General features: G+C 38.7%; 1 non-coding gene across 1 annotated transcript; it reads right to left on the bottom strand.

Moving 5' to 3' along the window:
• Positions 1–1,939: 1,939 nt before the first annotated feature.
• LOC141669017 (small nucleolar RNA R71) lies at positions 1,940–2,046 on the bottom strand. Its single transcript, XR_012553319.1, has one exon. It is a non-coding gene; the product is annotated as a small nucleolar RNA R71 (small nucleolar RNA).
• Between the last annotated feature and the right edge of the window lie 7,355 nt (positions 2,047–9,401).

The following is a 9,401-nucleotide window of genomic DNA, read 5'->3' as shown; positions in this document are numbered from 1 at the left end:
TTGATTTGATGCTAATATGGTGTTACGATGGTGTCCAAGGAATAAAGGCTCGTGAAGACCAACTCATTGCAGCATAAAAAGAAGGAAAAAGAAGTTTTTCCAGAAGACCGGCGTGCCCGCGCCCGAGGAACAAAAACACAGTGCGCCTGTGCTGGACAAGCGCGCGGATGCACCAGGACGGGAATTAAAATCCTAATTCTTGTGGACTTTTAATTGGATGGACTTCTACTATACATGGGCTGATGTATATACATAAATAAAGGTCGTTTTTCAGAATGAGACATACCAGAGATAAGGAGAAGGCGTAAGAAGACCGTAGAGCACAATTCAACCAAGGCTAAGAAGATCTAGTTTATTCTTGTGATTCTTTGTTTTAAGTTAGAACTTTGGATGCTAGTCTTCTTATTCTTGAACCCTTACTTTTGTTTCGTACTTGGTTTATTTAAGTATAAAGACTACATTTATTATACCATACTTTCATCAGAACCCTCGTTGATGATGAGTCCGATTATGGGCTAATGGTTATCGTGGGGTTCTAACGGATTTATTTATGGATTTCCTTAGTTAATTTGTTTCGATGCCTTAGTGTGTGGTGATTGTATGATAACCTAGTTTTGGTTGCGCTTATTCGTCTTGTGAGCGTCGCGAACTTATAAGATAGTGTGTTAATATTTAATGAAGCGGAAGTGAATTTAAGGGTTTAGAACATGCCATGCTAGCATAGGTTCATGTATTTGATATGCATGATTCGTAGGTAATTTTAACCATCTTACTTGCCCTATGTAATCGCGATAGATAACTTGTGCATTAAACCGTTATATTGTCAAATTCTATAGACATATAGGATCTCAATATAATTGGTGTCTATTCAGCTTCTATCTCTTTTATCGATGTCTGGTAGTATGGTAATCGTACAACAAAAGTTGGCGTTTATCAGTTTCATGTTATCTGATTAGTGTAATCATCATTACATGCTAAGGTTAAGAACGAAAAGGTTATTGAATGAAGTATTTAATGAAGTTATAATTCCATTTTTGTGTCATATATTATTCAATTCTCTTTAATCTCGTAGTTTATGTTCTTCAGTATAATCTCTTAGTCAATCTTAGTGTAAACAATCTAAATTTGTTACACGTCTTAGCATTGGATAATAACCATATCATTGTTGCATAAGTGCATAAATCACAAAGTTAACCAAAGAGTCTCTGTGGGAATGAACTAGAATTAATTCTATATTACTTGCGATCGCGTATACTTACATGAATTATTAGCGCGTGTTTAGCGACTAACAAGTTTTTGGCGCTGCTGCCGGGGACTTCAGTGTTAATTTTTAGTTTATGTGTTTGTCATCATTGGTCGTTAAAGTTCAGTGACTCGGACATTATTACTTACTTAATTCCTTGTCGTGTTTCAGGTACTCTAGGGAGCGTGTATGCATACACGTTCTCGCTCTCGTAAGAGGACACTGGATCAAACTGAGGAAGAAGTCATAGTAGAGAAGAAAGTTAAGGAAGAGATCTTAGTTGAGAAAGAAGAAGAGGCTCTGGTTACAATGGGAGAACTAGAAGCGAATCTAAAGGCTTTGATGGACTACTCTCAACCGAAGATCGATGATATTCAGTCTAGCATTGTTCGGCCAGCCATCTCGGCTAATACCTTTGAGATCAAGTCGAGCATGATTCAGATGATACAGAACTCAGTTCAGTTTGGGGATTCTCCGACAGAAGACCCCAACATGCACATCAGAGATTTTATCGAGATTTGAGACACTTTCAAGTTCAATGGAGCTTTTGAAGATATTAAGTTGAGGATTTTCCCATTCTCTCTATGGGATAAAGCTAAGTGCTGGTTACATTCTCTACCACCAGGGTCTATCACCAAATGGGAGGATCTTGCTCAGAAGTTCTTAACCCAATTCTTTCTTATGGAGAAGACTGCTGCAATCAGAAATGCTCTTACTCAATTTGCTCAGCAATCTGGAGAATCTTTATGCGAGGCTTGGGATCGATATAAGGAGATGATTAGGAAGTATCCTCATCATGGGATGCCTGACTGGATGATCATTAACTATTTCTATAATGGTTTGGGTGCTACTTCTCTACCCATGCTTGATGCAGTATCAGGAGGAGCCTTATAGGCTAAAAGCTACGATGAAGCTTATACATTGATTGAACTGATGACTGCTAATGAATACCATAATCCTACTCAGCGACTATCTCAGGGTAAGGTAGCAGGAATTCTAGAGTTGGATGCAGCTACTGCTATAGCTGCTCAACTTAAGGTTTTGACGATGAAGGTGGATTCTCTGTCTAATTATGGAGTTAATCAAATCACTAGTGTTTGCGAGCTTTGTGTTGGTGCCCATGAGACTGATCAGTGTGCCATTTTTAGTGAATCGGCTCAGTTTGTGAGCAACTTTCAGAGGTCGCAGCAACCTGTACCAACTACATATCATCCTAACAACCGTAATCATCCCAACTTTAGTTGGAGCAACACTCAGAATGTTGTTTAGCAGCCTTATCAGCAATATCCAGCAAATCAGTACAACCCCCTGATTTTCAGCAACCGCAATATGCACCAAGGCAACACCTCCAGATGCAACAGTCGAATGAAAAATCTGAATTGGAGGAGTTGAGGCTCATGTGCAAGAGCCAAGCGGTTTCTATCAAGACCTTGGAAAATTAAATTGGGCAAATTGCCAATGCATTGTTAAATCATCAACTTGGTACACTTCCTAGTGACATTGAAGTACCAAGAAAGAGGGAAGCAAATGAGAAGGTAAAGGAAATTACATTGTGGTCTGAGAAGGTTGCAAACCCCGAAAAGTCACATGGTTCAGATAAAGAAGCTGTGGCTGAAGAACAAGTGCAGAAGGATGCTGAAGTGGAACCAAGGAAGACTACTGTTGAACACACTCCTCCTGAGGGTAAGACATGGGAGAAACAGATCTATCCTTCACCTCCCTTTCCTAAGAGGTTGCAGAAGAAAACGCTGGATAAGCAGTTTGAGAAGTTTCTGGAGGCGTTAAAGAAACTTCATATCAACATACCTTTCGCTGAAGCTCTTGAACAAATACCTAGTTATGCGAAGTTTATGAAAGGTATTCTCTCTAGAAAGGTGAACCTTGATGACTTAGAGACAGTTGCTCTCACGGAGGAGTGTAGTGCTGTGCTGCAACAGAAGTTACCTCCAAAGCTTAAAGATCCTGGAGACTTCACTATTCCTTGAACCATTGGAAAAGTGTAATTTGAAAAATACTTATGTGAATTGGGAGCTAGCATCAATCTGATGCCTTTGTCAATCTGAAAGAAGTTGGACTTACCATATCCAAAGCCTAATTATATGACTTTGCAGTTGGCCGATCGTTCTATTACTTATCCACGAGGCATTGTTGAGGATGTTTTGGTCAAGGTGGACAAATTCATCTTTCCTACTAATTTTGTAATTCTTCATTTTGAGGAGGATAAGAAGATTCCCATAATCTTTGGAAGACCTTTCTTGGCGACTGGCCGAACCTTGATAGATGTGTAAAAAGGTGAGCTCACCATGCGAGTGCTGGATCATGATGTTACTTTTAACATGTTCAATGCTATGATGTTCCCTACAGAAAATGAGGAGTGCTTAAGGGTGAAGTTGGTCAATTCTGTGGTTACTTCAGAACTTAATCAATTGCTAAGGTCTGATGCCTTAGAAAATGCCTTGTCGGGGAATTCTGATAGCGAAGATGATGAAGGTGATGAGTAGTTACAATATTTGAATGCTTCTCCATGGAAGAGGAAGATAGATATGTCTTTTGAATCTCTTAGAATGGAGGAGCTGAACAAATCTCCTAAGCACCTCAAGCCGTCTATTGAGGAAGCTCCTACACTTGAGCTTAAACCAATCACCTGAACACTTAAGGTATGTTTTTTAGGTGATGCATCTACGTTTCCTGTTATTATTGCATCTGAACTTTCAGGTAATGATGAAGAAAAACTCTTGAGAATTCCGAGAGAGTTCAAATCGGAGATTGGATGGACGATATCAGATATTAAGGAAATTATCCCTTCTTATTGTATGCATAAAATTCTGCTAAAAGAAGGTAGAAATCCTACTGTTAAGCAATAAAGAAGGCTTAACCCTATCATCAAGGAAGTTGTGAAGAAGGAAATTATTAAGTGGTTGGATGCAGGGATCATCTATCCCATTTTTGACGATTCTTGGGTGAGTCCAGTTCAGTATGTACCAAAGAAAGGAGGTATCACAATTGTTGCTAATGAGAAGAATGAGCTCATTCCTACTCGAACAGTCATGGGGTGGAGAATTTGCATGGATTACAGGAAGCTGAACAAATCCATAAGAAAAGATCATTTCCCTCTGCCGTTTATTGATCATATACTTGATAGATTGGTTGGGCATGAGTACTACTGTCTTCTAGATGGCTATTCGGGCTATAATCAAATCTGTATTGCTCCGGAAGATCTGGAGAAGACTACTTTCACTTGTCTATTTGGTACTTTCACCTTTAGAAGGGTTTCTTTTGGTTTATATGGGGCACCTGCCACATTTCAGAGATGTATGATGGCCATCTTCTCTAACATGATTGGTCAGAATGTGGAGGTGTTCATGGACAATTTTTCTCTGTTTGGCGATTCATTTCATGAGTGCTTGCAAAATCTTGGCGACGTTCTTAAAAGGTGTGTTGAGACCAATCTGGTTCTTAACTGGGAGAAATGTCAATTTATAGTGTAACAGGGCATTATTCTTAGTCACAAGGTCTCTAGTAAGGGTCTTGAGGTGGACAAAGCCAAGGTGGGAGTCATTGAAAATCTTCCTCCTCCAATTTCTGTTAAGGGAGTTCGTAGCTTTCTTGGTCATGCGGGTTTCTATAGGCGGTTCATCAAGGACTTCTAAAAAATTTCTAAGCCTTTGTGCAATCTTCTGGAGAAGGATGTCCCGTTCAAGTTTGATGACTAGTGCCTAGATGCTTTTGAGTTCTTGAAGAAGAGTTTAATCACGGAACTGGTCATAAATGCACCTGATTGGAATGAACCTTTTGAGATGATGTATGATGCAAGTGACTATGCAGTTGGAGCAGTTCTTGGGCAGAGAAAGAACAACATATTTCATGTGGTCTACTATGCTAGTAAGATCCTAAATGGTGCTCAACTGAATTATACTACTACTGAGAAAAAACTTTTGGCAATTTTCTACGGTTTTGAGAAATTTCGATCTTATCTGCTTGGGACGAAGTTGACAGTTTTCACTGATCACGTTGCGATTCGATATCTCGTCTCGAAGAAGGACTCGAAGCCTAGATTGATCAGATGGGTCCTTTTGCTTCAGGAATTTGAGTTGGAGAGTAAGGACAAAAAGGGTACTGAGAATCAAGTTGCTGATCATCTCTCTCGTTTGGAAGATCCAAGTGCAACTTCACTGGATAAGACATTGATAATGAGTCTTCTCCCGATAAGCAGTTGTTTGGAGTGCAAGAGGAAGAACCTTGGTTTGCAGACATTGTGAACTACCTTGTGAGTAATATCATGCCTCCCGACTTGTCATATGCTCAAAGGAAGAAGTTTCTTCATGAGGTGAAGTGGTATATATGGGATGAACCATATATGTTTAGATAATGAGCTGACCAAATAATCAGGAGATGTATTCCGTACCGCGAAACGGGGCGATCTTGCGAGACTGTCATTCAACTGTTTATGGAGGCCACTATGGTGGAGAGAAGAAAGCAGCTCGTGTCCTTTAATCGGGATTCTTCTGGCCAACATTATTTAAGGATGTGCATCACTTTGTTTTGAAGTGTGATTGATGCCAGCGTGTAGGTAATATGTCCAAGAGGGATGAGATGCCTCTTAATGTGCTTCTCAAAGTTGAAGTCTTCGATGTGTGGGGAATAGACTTCATGGGGCCATTTGTCTCATCTTGCAATAATCAGTATATCTTGTTGGCGGTCGATTATGTGTCGAAATTGGTGGAAGTCAAGGCTTTGCCGACAAATGATGCGAAGGTGGTGCTTAATTTTCTTCATAAGTAGATATTCACGAGGTTTGGGACTCCGAGAGTCATAATCAGTGATGAGGGGTCGAATTTTTGCAATTGCAAATTTACTGCTATGATGTCAAAACTGTGTTTCCACATGGAGCGGTGGAGATTTTTAACAATGATCTGATCCAAGCATTCAAGGTAAATGGTCAGAGATTGAAGCATTACTATGGTGACACGGCAAACCGCGAGGTGGTTAGTGCCGTTTTATTGTCTGTTTGATCTCGCATTTCTAAGTCAAGCTAACGATATAAAGCAAGCGCTTCTTGGGAGGCAACCTAAGTTTGTTGTACATTAGTAGATATAGGAAGAAGAAAGAAAGGGGAAAAGCACAAAAAAAATCAAAAAAATAAAATTTTCAGGGCCAACTACAATAGCACGGCGCGCCCGCACTAAGGAAGCGGGGCGGCCACGCCACTTTTCCAGAAATAGAGCGCGCCCGCGTTGCCAGGCGGGGCGGCCGTGCTGAAAAGGCAGAAGCATGGCGCGCCCGCGCTGAGGTAGCGTGCGACCCCCTAATAAAAACAACAGAAAAAAAGAGAAAATCGGGAACTTTACTACAAAATCAATTTCTACCCTGCTATTACTCTTCCACATCCCAAATTTTACTCTCCAAATCAAACCCATTATTCCCACTATTCCCATAATCAATTCCCACTTCTATTTCATATATAATTCTCTTCCAACCTCCTATATATACACACACCTATACACAAACTTCCCCATCACTTCTCAAATTCTTAAACACAATTCTCTCTCAAATACTTATCATTTATTCTCTCTTATTCAATCCCATTGGCACCCAAAAGATAGCGAACTCAAGTAAGCAGCAGCACCACTGATTCTTCGAGTGCAAGTGGTGTGAGGCATAGGTTTTATAACATCATCATCTAATTTTAAGAAAATTCTTGATTTCCAATCCTCTCAAATTTCTTTAAAGATCTATCAAGCTCACTCCACAAGATAATCGTGGGTGGCATACTCATTAGTAGCTCCATATAACCTGGTAGAAGCTATCCTTTAGAATAACTAAATTCTCTCTCTAGGTTCCTTCCCACCTTTCTTAATACCTCGTATACTCCCCATATGCTTAGCTCTCGAATCCATCCTCATAGGTGTTGTTACTTTATAAGATAAGTTTTAAACGGATGTTATAGAATAGGGTGTAGAGTAGACAGAAAAGATGCACCCATAGTTGAGTATCTGGTAGAACCAGAATTAGCATGTGGGGGATTCTCGAATAGGTAGTCTCGCATCAGGGGATGGGATAATAATGTTAAAAGATACAACCATCATAATAGGATGTGACATGGCTGACACCGGTGGACGAACAGGGCATGAATCAGATGATGGTCCTCTGACTGAATACTCCGATTAATCAAACAATACCGGAATAAAAGAATCTGCCATTGCCGCTACCCCAAAATCGCGTCGCCAGATAAGAACCTCGAATCTCATCACGAATCATACCAAAACCTATTATACAGTCGCACTCAACCTCTCGGCGTCCTATTTTTCTATTTCTTAATCCTAATCCTAACCCTCTATCCATTCCCGATAATCTAGGCTTGTTTTAGTAACTTATAACATGTAGCTCTAATACCAAACCTGTAACACCCTTCAAACCCAGGTCAGAAGTTTGGGTCTCACAACACACATACACACACCATATATAAACCTGTATATAAAATATTATATGCATTGACCCTTCTTTTCACAACCATGGATCGCAACAGGTTCAAGTATGAAAACAAGCCACCACCTTATATTTCATTACATCGTACCAAAACCCAACTAGTTCAACTTACAACTAATAATGATATCGTTCTTACAATCTTGCATAACTCATCTACACTAAAAAGGTCCTGCTAGCTCGATCCAACTTAACCTAGAATCCTAGCTCGCACACTGGACTGGAAATCCTCGTTACCAACAATTTCCTTTTCAACTGTTGAAAACATAAAAAGGTTTGCAAGAGTGAGCTAACTAGCTCAGCAAGTCATAATAGCAACAACTGAGGTTAAACAATAATCAATTGAAATGATTCAGAAGAATCAAGTTTCTGAATAAACAATGATTAGAATTGGATATTCACTTTTCATTTTAAAAACCAAGGTTAGGCTGCTGATTAGTCACGCACTAACCCCGAGCAAGGCTCCCAGCTTTGCTCTATATATTGGATCCAAGGCACGTATTGGCCTATTATGACCACGAATCTGGTCCGACCATGAATCTGGTCCATATTTATAAAACCATCCAATTCTAAAACAATTCAATATGATAACCAATGTAATTCAATAAGCTGAATCATACAACATTCATCTTGAAGTATAGGGCGATTCACAATACCATGAAGGTATAACAAGGAATTCAAAAAGATTGGCTTTCAATCAAGGAAATAATCAGAAAGAAGAAGACCAAGAGTTCAAGGGTTACAAGGATTGGTCTTCTATTAAACAAGAAATAAGCGTTGGTATATCAAGCAATTCAATATCAGAAGTCAGTATGTGGTAGATATGTATTTATGGAGTAGTATCGTATGTGTTTGGCTCGTATATGAGAATTCAACAATCAATAGTTTATGAAGAATAAGGCTTATGGCTCAAGATCAATAAGAATCAGGGTTCAAGGTTGAATCGTTTAAAGCACTTGCAATATAAAACAAGAGTTATTTTGAATAATAGCAACATGTTATGAGACAGTTCGAAAATATTTGCAATATATCTTAAGAGAGGTTCAGAAGTACTTGCCGTATCACCGATGATTTCAAACTTTACTTGTACCCATCTAACACTTTTACTTTTCCATCACTTTCCTTCTTTTTCTATACCCTGCTTCTATTCATCGATCACTTGCTTTCCTTTTTCTACACTTTAGTTCTATTTACTGATCATTGGCTTTCTTATTTATGCCTCGCTTACTCTGCTAGGCATTACAAGTGTCTACCAATACTCAATTTCATATCATTCTAATCGTCACATAGACGTCATAAGCTTTTATCTACCCTTCGTTTTACTCAAACCGATTTACAGATTGAAAGTTACAATAAAAACCGTCAAACAATAACCACATAGGCATATAACACATCAATTAGATAGCACGTAGCACATAGCATGCAAGATATTCGATCAAAAAAAATTTCAAAGAAGATTCGGGGTCAAAATAATTTTCCAGGTATTTATTAAGAATTTTTGAACATTTTTCAATAATTATCGAGCCTTGAAGATAATTTAAAATAATATTTTAAAGCTCGAAACTAATTTTCGGAATTTTTAAATTAAAATAAATAATTAAATCTAATTATTAAATCAATTCAAATTATTTAATAATTAATTAAATTAATCAATCAATTAATATTAAATTAATCA

The sequence above is a fragment of the Apium graveolens genome, chromosome 6, assembly GCF_009905375.1.
Source record: "Apium graveolens cultivar Ventura chromosome 6, ASM990537v1, whole genome shotgun sequence".
Lineage (NCBI taxonomy): Eukaryota > Viridiplantae > Streptophyta > Magnoliopsida > Apiales > Apiaceae > Apium > Apium graveolens.
This window is presented reverse-complemented; position numbering and strand designations above follow the sequence as displayed.